Source organism: Rhineura floridana, chromosome 10 (genome assembly GCF_030035675.1).
Source record: "Rhineura floridana isolate rRhiFlo1 chromosome 10, rRhiFlo1.hap2, whole genome shotgun sequence".
NCBI lineage: Eukaryota > Metazoa > Chordata > Lepidosauria > Squamata > Rhineuridae > Rhineura > Rhineura floridana.
Window position 1 is genome coordinate 46,999,531 of NC_084489.1, and position 12,709 is coordinate 47,012,239.

Genomic DNA, 12,709 nt, shown 5'->3' on the forward strand with positions numbered 1-12,709 from the left:
ATCCCTTTCTCCTCATCCATGTAGGAACAAATGATACTGCCAAACGGAGCTATGAAGAAATCACATCAGACTCGGAAGCTCTGGAAAGGATACTCAAGGACTTTGGGGACCAGATAGTTTTTTCATCCATCCTTCCATTACTTAGAAGAGGAGTAGAAAGGGAAAGAAAAATACTCTGTGTGAATAAATGGCTACAAAGGTGGTGGAGACGTGAGAGGTTTGGATTCTGAGACCATGGGCTATGCTTCCTGGAAAATGGACTGCTGGCAGGTGATGTGTTGCAACTCACAAGGACTGGGAACAATTTGTTTGGCCACAGCATGGAGAAGTTCATCAGGAGGGATTTAAACTGAATCCTAAGGGGGAGGGAGAAGTAAACTTGGTGGTAATGACTGATGAAGGCTTGCACACAGTAATGAGAACAGACAGATCGGCTGTAATAGGGACCAGTAACAGTCCTCAGAAAAATGTATTAAGGAAGCCAAGTCATAAATCACATGGTCTTCGATGTCTGTATACTAATGTGCAGAGCATGGGAAACAAGCAGGACGAACTTGAACTCTTAATACAGGAGGGCAATTACGACTTGATAGGTATAACTGAAACTTGGTGGGATGACTCCTATCACTGGAATACAGCAATTGAAGGATATAACTTGTTCAAATAGAACAGAAGGAATGAAAAGGAAGGTGGAGTCATGCTATATGTTAAAAATATATACCCCTGCACAGAAATACAGGAAGATGAGCTTGGTAGCTCCACCGAGAATATCTGGATTAAAATTAATGGGGCAAGTAATAAAAGGAATGTGGTGCTTCGAGTCTATTACTGACCACCCAATTGAGGAGAAGATGAGAATGTAACTTTTGAAAAGCAAATTGCCAATGTTTCAAGGATATCTGTTGGGAGACAAATTCTGCCAAACACGGCCCCTCCAAGACTTGTGATGGAGATAACTTTCTCCTACAGAATGAATGAATAATTTATTTTGGTCAAAGACCAGCTTTGCGCAGTAGCAGTATCGTAGCCAATGAGGTTAATCCGAGGCGTGATTATTGCTAATTGAAACTTCTCCTACAGAAAGTGGAGGAAGCAACTAGAGGATCAGCTATCCTGGACTTGATTCTAACCAATACAGATGATTTAGTGGATGAAGTGGCAGTTACGGGAACTCTAGGGGAAAGTGACCACACCATACCTGAATTCTTGATTTTAACAGAAGCAAAAGCTGAGAGTAGCCATACGCGCACCTTGGACTTCAGGAAAGCTGATTTTAATAAACTCAGAACAATTGTAAGTACAGTTCCATGGCAAGCCACCCTAATGAGAAAAGGAGTCCAAGATGGGTGGGAGTTTCTAAAAGAGGAAATTCTAAAAGCACAATGACAAGCAATTCCAACAAGGAAAAAAAGGGGGTAAACAACAGAAGAAGCCAATGTGGCTTCACAAAAAGCTTAGAGATGGCCTGAAAACAAAAAAGGACACATACAGGAAGTGGAAAGAAGGCCAAGCCACAAAGGAAGAGTACAGGCAGGTATCACGGTATTGCAGGGATGGTGTCAGGAAGGCTAAAACTGAGAATGAGCTGATGTTAGCGAGGGATGCTAAAAGCAACAAAAAAGCTTTCTTCAGGTATGTCCGTAGTAAAAGAGAGAAAAGAAACGGTGGCACAGCTACTCAATGAGGATGGCAAAATGATAACACATGACAAAGAAAAGGCAGAAGTGCTCAATTCCTACTTTGGCTCAGTCTTCTCCCAACAAAGGGTCGATGACCCTCCCAGGAAACATAAAGTAGAAGGGTCAGGATTGGACCTTGAGATTGATAGACAAATGGTCAAGGAATACCTAATCACTTTGAATGAGTTCAAATTGGCAGGGCCTGATAAACTGCATCCTAGAATATTGAAGGAAATGGCTGAAGAACTCTCAGAACCGCTGTCTATTATCTTTGTGAAATCATGGAGGACTGGAGAAGTGCCGGATGACTGGAGGAGAGCTAATGTCCCTATCTTCAAAAAGTGCAAAAAGGAGGAATTGGGGAACTACAGACCAGTCAGTCTAACATCAATCCCTGGAAAAACTCTGGAGCAGATTATAAAGCACTCAATCTATAAGCATCTTGAAAACAATGCAGTGATTACTAGGAGCCAACATGGATTTATGAAGAACAAATCCTGCCAAACTAATCTCATCTCATTTTTTGACTGGGTAACCTCCCTTGTAGACTGTGGGAATGCTGTGGACATAATATATCTCGACTTCAGCAAAGCTTTCAACAAAGTGCCCCATGATATTCTGATTAGCAAGCTAGCTAAATGTGGGCTGGATGGAACAACTATCAGGTGGATCCACAGTTGGCTCCAGAATCGTACTCAAAGCATGCTTATCAATGGTTCTTTCTCAAACTGGGCGGAAGTAACGAGTGGGGTACCACAGGGCTCAATCCTGGGCCCAGTGCTCTCCAACATTTTTATTAACGACTTAGATGAGGAGGTACAAAGCATGCTTATCAAATTTGCAGATGATACAAAGTTGGGGGGCATAGCTAATACCGTGGAAGACAGAAACAAAATTCAAAGGGACCTTGATAGGCTGGAGCATTGGTCTGAAAACAACAGAATGAAATTCAACAGGGATAAATGCAAAGTTCTACACTTAGGAAAAAGAAACCCAATGCACAGTTATAAGATGGGGGATACTTGGCTCAGCAGTACGACATGTGAAAAGGATCTTGGAATTGTCATTGATCACAAGCTGAATATGAGCCAACAGTGTGATGTGGCTGCAAAAATGGCAAATGCTATATTAGGCTGCATTAACAGAAGTATCGTTTCCAAATTGCGTGAAGTACTAGTTCCCCTCTATTCAGCACTGGTTAGGCCTCATCTTGAATACTGCATCCAGTTCTGGTCTCCACACTTCAAGAAGGATGCAGACAAACTGGAATGGGTTCAGAGGAGGGCAACAAAGATGATCAGGGGACTGCAACAAAGCCCTATGAGGAGAGACTGAAAGAACTGGGCATGTTTAGCCTGGAGAAGAGAAGATTGAGGGGAGATATGATAGCACTCTTCAAGTACATGAAAGGTTGTCACATAGAGGAGGGCCGGGATCTCTTCTCGATCGTCCCAGAGTGCAGGACACGTAATAACTGGGTCAAGTTGCAGGAAGCCAGATTTCGACTGGACATCAGGAAAAACTTCCTAACTATTAGAGGCATACAACAATGGAACCAATTACCTAGAGAGGTAGTGGGCTCTCCGACACTGGAGGTATTCAAGAGGCAGCTGGGCAGCCATCTATCGGGAATGCTTTGATTTGGATTCCTGCATTGAGCAGGGGGTTGGACTCAATGGCCTTGTAGGCCCCTTCCAACTCTACTATTCTATGATTCTATGATCTGTTGGCTATAGGTAAGTTCTTAAACCACAAGTGTTTTTTTTTTTGCCTATTAGTGAATATTTAAAAAGCTCTTGAAAGATTTATCAGCAATGTAGTGAAAAGTTCTCCTAAAATTGTGTGTGCATTTTTGTCTGATATACACATTTTTGTAAGCAGTTTTTCCCCAATATAATGCATTTTGATATATATTTTCACTAACATACACATTTCTATATACGTTTGGGGGAATGAAGAAATGCATCACAAAATTCAGAGAACTGCAAATTTCAAAGGATGGCTGTGTTTCAGTTCACATACACAGTTTTGGAAAGTGTGAATTAAAATCCTTCGCCTTAAAATCCTAACTGAACCAAATTTCTCCCTCATGATTCCCAGGCTACGTATCCCTGAGCACACGTGACCCGTTACTGCTTGGGTGTTGACTTTTACAATTAAGCTTACCACTAGGAGAGAGGTTGCTTTCTACAGCAAAATACATTCCATTTCAGGTTTATGATTCTCTTATAAATGTAGGGGAAAATTCAAGTCTGTATATTAAGTTGATTTTTCTCTTTGCAGTGCTGACATCTGTCCATTTCAAATTATGTTATTTCGCTTACCTATTTGAGTAATAAAGGTGGTTTCTTATCCAATTGCAACATGTCTCAGCTTAATAAAGAAATCATGTTTTTATTCAGTGTTTCTGTTGATATCTTAAGTATCACATGCATTGCTATGTAGTGACAAAACCAAATGCACTTTGGCGGCGATTCAATATAAAAAAAAGAGGTGTCGATTTTATTACCACTCTGGCAATACACTTGAAAGTGTGCTAATGACTATTAATGCTCAGCCAAAGGAATTCTTGAAGTCAGACATAAATACATTTTTTACCCCTCTGAACTTCAACATTAGAAACAGATTCTGATATATTTCTAATAAGTATCAAGGGGGATTTTTTTTTGCTTCATAAACAAACACAAATCCTAATTAATTGAGCTTTCATTTGAGTAATTAAATACAGCTGAAAATTACTCTCAGTGGACGAACAAAGCTTAGTATTTGTTTCAGAAAGTGTCGTTCTGCGTTCAAGCCACAACCAATGCTGAATTAAGAATAAAGCCATTGCAACTGAATCATTTGGATGGCTTCTCAGCCATAAGAACACAGGAAGCTGCCTTATACCAAGTCAGACCATTGGTCCATCTAGCTCAGTATTGTCTACACTGACTGGCAGTGGCTATCCAGGATTTCAGACTGGGAATAATAATAATAATAAAATAATAATAATAATAATAATAATAATAAAATAATAATAATAATAATAATAATAATAATAATAATAATAATAATAATAATAATAATAATAATAATAATAGGAGAGTGCAACCCAGCTGGTTCTTCTTGACCTGTCTGCTGCTTTTCATACCCTTGACCATGGTATCCTTCCGGAGCAGCTCAGGGAGATAGGGGTTGGGAGCATTGTACTTCAGTGGTTCTGCTCCTACCTCCAGGGACATTTACAGACAGTAGTTATGGGAGGCTTCTGTTCAAGACCATGGGAAACTTCCTGTGATGTCCTGCAAGGTTCCATCTTGTCTCTCATGCTATTTAACATGAAGCCGCTGGGAGCAGTCATCAGGAGTTTTGGAGTGAGGTGTCACCAAGATGTGGATGGCATTCATCTCTACCTCTCTGTGCCATCTGAATCAGGAGAGGCAGTTGAGGTGTTAGACTAGTGTCTGGAAGCACTGATGGGCTGGATGTGGGCCAACAAATTGAAGTTGAATCCTGAAAAGGCAGAAACGTTATTTGTTCCATGTTCTTGAGTATAGGAGATGGAAAATGGTCTGTTCTGGATGGGGTTGCACTCCCTTGAAGGAGCTAGATCCAGCATTGTCACAGGAGCTCAGGTGGCCTCTCGGTGGCTAGGAGCACTGATTTCCAGGTCCAGCTGGTTCAAAATGGTTATGCACCAAGATTTCCTGAATAAACCACTCACTTCTATTCTTGTAGTTTAGTGCAAAGATAGGGTGCCATTGTCTGAGACTGACTGGTAGTGAGATATTGGTATTTCTCCTATCTTGAACACACTCTTCCTTTCTGATTCAGGCATAGCCAAAACTCCTACAGCTGATCTATTACCAAAGATCAAAACTGAGTGGCATCCCTAGGGACACCATAGGAGATACTCCTATTGGCAACCTCTGCTTTAATCAGTGACCTGCTGTTCTATCATGCCTTCATTAAAGTTTTAGCACTGCTGTCTCTTAATTGGGGATATAAGGATCTGTCAATTTCGGTTCTCTCAGTTTCTAATTTTTCAACCTTAAATTCAGTTCTCCACATTTCTGCAGCAATTTGAATTCTCCAGAATTTTAATGCAAATTTCTCCTAATAAACACATTTTTGTAGACATTTTTAATTAATGTAACATTTTTGCAAGCAATTTATCATCATATAACACATTTTTGTATGCTATTTTCACTCACATATTCATTTTTATGCACACTTTCCCCTAACGTGCACTTTTGTAAACATTGCTTGGTTGGCGAACTGCATTGCAAAATTCAAATAAGTGCAAATTTTGAAGAAAGGGTGTGCTTCTGTTGGTTCCTAACACTTCTGTTCTCATATTGTTTTGGAAAGTGTGAATTTGATAGATTTGGCTTGAGATGCAAACTGAATTGAATTTTTCACACATCCCTACTCTTAATGTTTTAACTCTTGCTGTTATTGTTTTGTTAACATTATATTTTCTCTTATAAGCCACTTGGTAGCTATTATGATTGAAAAGAAGGAGATACACATTAAATATTACATAGATGAATACTAAAATAACATTAGGATTTCTTCCCCCCACATTCTGAATAACAACATGTTTTCCATTTTTCTCCCTTGAAGAAGTTTTTTTTTTTAAATTCCCTACAGGACATGAATCAACAAGGAAATAATTGAGAAAATGGAAGCTTCTGTTTTGAAAAGCGCAACTGCAGCAAGACAACAGAAAACAGATGCCAGTTATTTGCCAATGGCTGTTGTAGAACAGAGTATTTTATGACATTTACTTTGCCTTAGCAGAACTGAAGTTCATGTCAGAGAAACAGTCCATTAAAAATTAGCCACCAGCACCTTCTGAAGTGGACAGATCCAGAAGAGTTGTGAGATACGCTGAGGGCTTCTTTTAAATGATTAGGGGACATTCTGAGTAGATAGCAAGTTCAAAGCACGGATATCAACTCACAGAGAATTGGTGGGCTGGAGTTATTAGAGAGAGCTTCGGCTATGGGGCGGTATAGAAATTTAATAAATAAATAAATAAATAAAAGATGGTGTTGACATCTGGAAGAACCTATATCACAACACAGACTTTTCCAGCTCATAATGTTCAGATGTATAGAGGCAAGCAACATTTCCTCCCAGAAATTCTTCTCTGGCACAGGACATTAAACAAGATTCTTCAGTTGTTTGGCTGCATGCACACAACATTTTATTGCCACCACACCAAAGAAGACTCATGACACAAGAGTGGAATAATGTTATATTTATTAAATATAACATACTAAATCAAATGCAATTCAGCCAATTATGCAAATCTAAATTACTTTGGGCAGGTGAGGCTAAACCTAACTGAGAGGGAATACTCCCTCGACTTATAAGGCAAATAATTCTCCTCAGACTGTAACTCCAGAGTCAAGGGCGTGGGTGAAATCCTCCCTCCTTGCTATTGGAGTCAGTTGTGTGGTTCCAACCTCCACACCATGGCCCCGCCGTACAGGCATTCACCATGATGCGCAAGCCGGTCCCACGAGGACACTTCCCAGATCCCCACCTGACATGAAGCCCTGATGGTTCCCTAGGGAGTGCCCTTTTCCATAATGCCTTAACCGCCTCAATTTAACCCCAATATACCTCACCTGCCCAAATTCCATGCCAGCCAAAGTGGAAACACCACACCCAACCCAACAGGCCAATTAAATTAAACCCAAGCAGTATGGAGTAGACAAAACCAAAGGGATACTGAAATCAGGATCCCCCCAAAAAAATTCCTACTCAGCCCCCTTATGGTGACCAGCAAAGCCCATACTGTCAAGGGAGGGAGGGTGGGTGCCGCAAGGCAAAAAAGGCAAACGCAGAGGGGAAGGAGCAGCCTTATATCCACTGCTCAAACCTCTACCTGATTGGTGAAGCAATCTCACGTGGCACCATTTCAGAAATTCGAGAATGTTCCCGAGCCTCCTTATAATTAGGGTGGCGGCAAACTCACCCCTAAACAGGAATGCCATTGCCCCCACACCAATGAAGACTCGTGACACAAGAGTGGAATAATGTTATATTTATTAAATATAACATACTAAATCAAATGCAATTCAGCCAATTATGCAAATCTAAATTACTTCGGGCAGGTGAGGCTAAACCTAACTGAGAGGGAATACTCCCTCAACTTATAAGGCAAATAATTCTCCTCGGACTGTAACTCCAGAGTCAAGGGCATGGGTGAAATCCTCCCTCCTTGCTATTGGAATCAGTTGTGTGGTTCCAACCTCCACACCATGGCCCCGCCGTACAGGCGTTCACCATGATGCGCAAGCCGGTCCCACGAGGACACTTCCCAGATCCCCACCAGACATGAAGCCCTGATGGTTCCCTAGGGAGTGCCCTTTTCCATAATGCCTTAACCGCCTCAATTTAACCCCAATATACCTCACCTGCCCGAATTCCATGCCACAGGAGGAGATCAGCTAAAGCTTGGTCCCCTCAACCCACTGAGGAAAACAAACCCCCAAGGCCCCTCCTAAGATCCTCCGAAAACAAATCACACCCCTGCTCCGAAAGATGAACCCCATCATCTCGAAACAAGAGTGGGGCATGGAACCTGATCCTATCATGAGGAATGAAAGCCCCTCCAAGGGATAAGACCAAATTCCTAACTTTCCTATTGACCCATTTCCGTGATCTGTCTATCCTATTGGGGTGAAACGGACCCCTCCACACCCATCTCACAAGCATGTCAGACCACACAAGTATGAGAACAGGGTAAGAACGAATCAGCCACGTGAGATCACAAGTGACCTTGAGCAGCAAGTCCATACCAGGCTGCTGCACCAAGTCATTCTCCCCTAAATGAATCAACAAGACCTGAGGCCTGCCAGCCAAAGACATAAGTCAGCATACCAATGGCAAGAGCGCATCCCACAACATGCCCTGCCGAGCCTCCCATCTAACTGTAGCCCAGGCAGAAAGCTGCAGCTGTGTCCCAGGAACAGTCGAAGAGGACCTCCGGTGAGCCCAAAACAAGATTGAATGGCCACACAAAGCGATCCTCACGGGGACTGGAAGGCTTTGCACACCTAAAGAAAACAAAAGTAAAAGCATTTAGAGTTAATATCTGACATAAGACTTGAAAGCCGAAGAACGCCACCTGCCAATTGCCTGGATATCGCTTACGCTCATGCCCACGAGGGCTGCAGCCGTGGCCGCTCCAATCCGAAAAGAATGCAGCCCATAGACTCCAGCATCGCGACCACTGGCCAACAAGGCCCGCCGAACAACGGCCCAAAATTGAAACTGAGTCAGGGCAGAACCATCCGCATGTATGAAAAGGTAATGCTAGCCTAATGGCCGGAGAGACAGAAATTGCCGCATGGCGTACACAGGGCATAGTTTGGGTGCCTGGCAACTGCGTAAAGACACAGTAGTGCCACAGCCCCTCTGATCAGTCTTAGAGACTCGAAGGGAAAACCTGACCGTATCAGCACCTAACGTGCAATCGGCAGAGCATAAGGCCCGATAGGATACATCACGCTTAAAGGGGACGAATACTTCACTCGGGCGGAAAGCACCGTAGAACATCGTCAGAGTTACTGCGGCGATCATACTGGGATGAGCACAGAGAATGAAATAATGCCAGGATCTGGAGGAGGACATCAGGCATGATTGGCCTCCTCCGGTCAGCGGGCCTGGGAGCGGAATGCGACCAACCCTCAAGGACCTTTCTGACCCTAAAGTCTACAGAATGATCCGGCAGTCCCCATGACTTGGAAATAAAGGCCAGCACCGAGAGGTATCCGGCAATAGTGGAGATGGAATTGTCCTGCCCTTTTAAATATAACATAAACTGCAACAAATGAGATGCAGGAATTGGCCACGCCGGAGGCAAAGCAGTACTGTTTCAGAAAGCCTCGAACTTCGCAAAAGAATGCTGATATGCCTTTTGAGTACTGGGAGCAAGGGTAGAAGCAATAGCAGCCCCGACTTCTAATTGCCAAGGCTCCACAGGAAAAGTGGGACCGGGACCGGATCCGGAGCAGCTCCAGGTGCAAGCTCCCAAAAGCGCACCATCTGTAAGTGGGAAAGAGCATCAGCAATGCAGTTCTGTAAACCTGGAACATGCCTAGCAATGAAAAGGATATTAAAACCCAAGCATTGCAAAATGAAGGCATGCACCAGGCGCATAACACGAGGAGATTTAGAAGTCTGAGCATTAACAACGCACACTGTGGACAAATTGTCACACCAAAAACGGACGGTGCGGTTCCGGAATGCCAACAGCCAGATATAAACTGCCACAACAATTGGGAAAAATTCTAAAAATGTCATATCAGAAATAATTCCAGAGGCCTGCCACGTGGGAGGCCATCTCTCAGCACACCATTGCGATCTAAAAATTACACCGAAGCTGAAGCCCCCAGCCGCATCAGAATGTACCTGTAATTCGGCTTCTAAAAGTAACTCTTCGCGCCAAAAGGAGAGGCCATTAAAACCCTCCAAAAATTCAAGCCACATGTACAAATCTGCTCTCATCCCTGCAGTGACCCTAATCAAATGGAAACGAGAGCGAACTTCCTTCATGGTGTCACAAAGACGCCTGAGGAACGCACGACCAGGGGAAATGACTTTAGAGGCAAAAACTAAATGGCCTACAAATTCCTGCAACTATGCCAATGTGATCTTCCTTAATACTAATGCCGCGCGAAGACGTTGCCGCAGGGTAAGCAACTTCTCCTGGGGCAAACTGGAAGACTGAGCCATAGTATCTAAATGAATCCCTAAAAAATTAAGGGAAGTAGAAGGGCCTTCAGACTTTTCTGGAGCTAAAGGGACACCCAATTCAGTAGTTAAAGCTGCAAAAGACCGCATCAAATGGAGGCAATGGGAAGACCCTGCCGGCCCTACAAATAAAAAACCATCAAGATAATGAGCTGAAAAGAGACTTCCCAGGAGGATCCCTACGCCTGTGCAGCCTCTGAGACGAGCTCCGTCTTGGATGAAACTTATCTAGTTTAAATTCAGTCAGAAGGCTCTTTTCTGACTGGGAATAATTTCTTCCGGTTAAGGAAGAAACGTGAGATTTCCCACACAGCTTTGTTTTGATTGTTGGAGTCTGGAATTCGTCAGAATTGTCTGTCTTCCAGCAGCTCAGACAGAGCGAGGATTTTTATGCTAGCTCAGCTGGATAAGTGACCCGTTTTTTTTATACGGATTAACAGGCAAACATCCTCCTGTCTACATTCATCATTTTCTTATCTATACAGCTAAAGAGATTTGTCAAAGTAACAGCAATTGAGATAACCTAGGTGAGGTAAGACTTTCCTTTTTTTATTCACGGAACTAAGGGGGAAGAAAATATAAATAGCTTATCTTTTTTTTTATTGCAAAAAGCTGACATGGAAAATAGCATTTTAAAGATTACAACGGACGAGAGATTTCTGATTGGAAGAGATAAGAAATCTTTTTGATTTATGGTTGGGACTATTTTTCCTGATCTACTTTTTTTTTGACGAATCTGCTCATTCTCTCTGCTACTAGCTATTTCGACGCTGTGAACTAAAGCCGTTCTTACACTTCCGGGCAGATAAGAGATAAGGGCTGTCTAGCGTGTGACGTTAGTTGGTTGGAAAGATTAACTCCTTTGTAACTGGTTAAAGAAATAAGCTGCTCTTTGTTTGGGACATTGAAAATTGAAGGAGTTTTGTTCCTTTGGCTTTAAGAATGACAATTAAGAAGATCATGGATGTACAAGAAGGGACTTTATCTCTAGACATGTTTCAGAAAATAATGAATGGGATTAACTCAATAAAACAAGAACTGAGAAATAATAGACAAGCGTGGAGAATTGAATTTCACGAAATGAGACAGGAGCTGAAAGAAACTCAGGATTCTATGAGAAAGGAGAATAAAGATAGATCTGGAAAACAAAAAAAGGATGAAAGAGAAATTAAAGGCAAGGTTCAAACTATGGAGATTGGCTTAATTATGGACATGAAAAAAGATTTGGATTTCCTGGCTGTGATGGATCCTGGAGACAAATATTACAGTTTGGAATTCAGCGCTGTCACTGAAGGAATTGAAGAGATTGGAGATAAAGATATTATCGGTTCAAAAAAATTCCTGGACTGGAAGGATTTGATGGAACTTGAAATGGAGAAAGTTAACAGAATTAATCCCTGTTTTGTGTCAATGGAAAAACCTTCAAGAGATGTACTAGTGTATCATGTGGAAAAGAGGAACAGAGATGCGGCTTTGCAACAATACTTCAGTGATATGTTTGGATTTGATGGCAAGAAAATATCTGTGATGGAGGAAATTCCTATCAGACTTTTATTATATGACTATGACAGCAAGATTTTTGGGTGCGTAAAGATGGAAGAGGGAAGATGGACCCAATATGGATAATGACAGAAGAGCGATTTAAAATTACTGGACTTAGTAGATTTGATGAGTTGGATTAATTGATATGTTTATTTAGTAAAAAAATTGATTGATATATATCTCAAGGATTGGAAACTTCTCTTTGACTTTTTGTGGAAGATTAAAATGATAGGATGTTAATGAGATTTGAAACCAACTAAGATAACCGCTGGAGGAAGGTGATTTTATAATCTATTAAGAGATAGGTTTGTTATATATTATAGATTTATAGCTGAATTATAGCGATTTGAAATTACTGGACTTAGTAGATTTGATGAGTTGGATTAATTGGCATGTTTATTTAGAAAAAAAAATTGATTGACATATATCTCAAGGATTGGAAACATCTCTTTGACTTTTTGTGGAAGATTAAAATGATATGATGTTAATGAGATTTGAAACCAACTAAGATAACCGCTGGAGGAAGGTGATTTTATAATCTATTAAGAGATAGGTTTGTTATATATTATAGATTTATAGCTGAACTATGACAAATCGGAAGTCAATTTTCTTTCTTTTATATATATATATATATATATATATATATATATATATATTCTTTTTGTATTGTACTAGTTATTGATTTGTGTTGTTTTCTTTTTGTATTGTTTTGGTTTTGAAAATTGGAATAAAAA

General features: G+C 41.4%; 1 non-coding gene across 1 annotated transcript; it reads left to right on the forward strand.

Annotated features, from left to right (window-relative positions):
* Positions 1–1,001: 1,001 nt before the first annotated feature.
* LOC133365702 (U4 spliceosomal RNA) lies at positions 1,002–1,083 on the forward strand. The gene has a single exon (XR_009758294.1). It is a non-coding gene; the product is annotated as a U4 spliceosomal RNA (small nuclear RNA).
* The last annotated feature ends 11,626 nt before the right edge of the window (positions 1,084–12,709 follow it).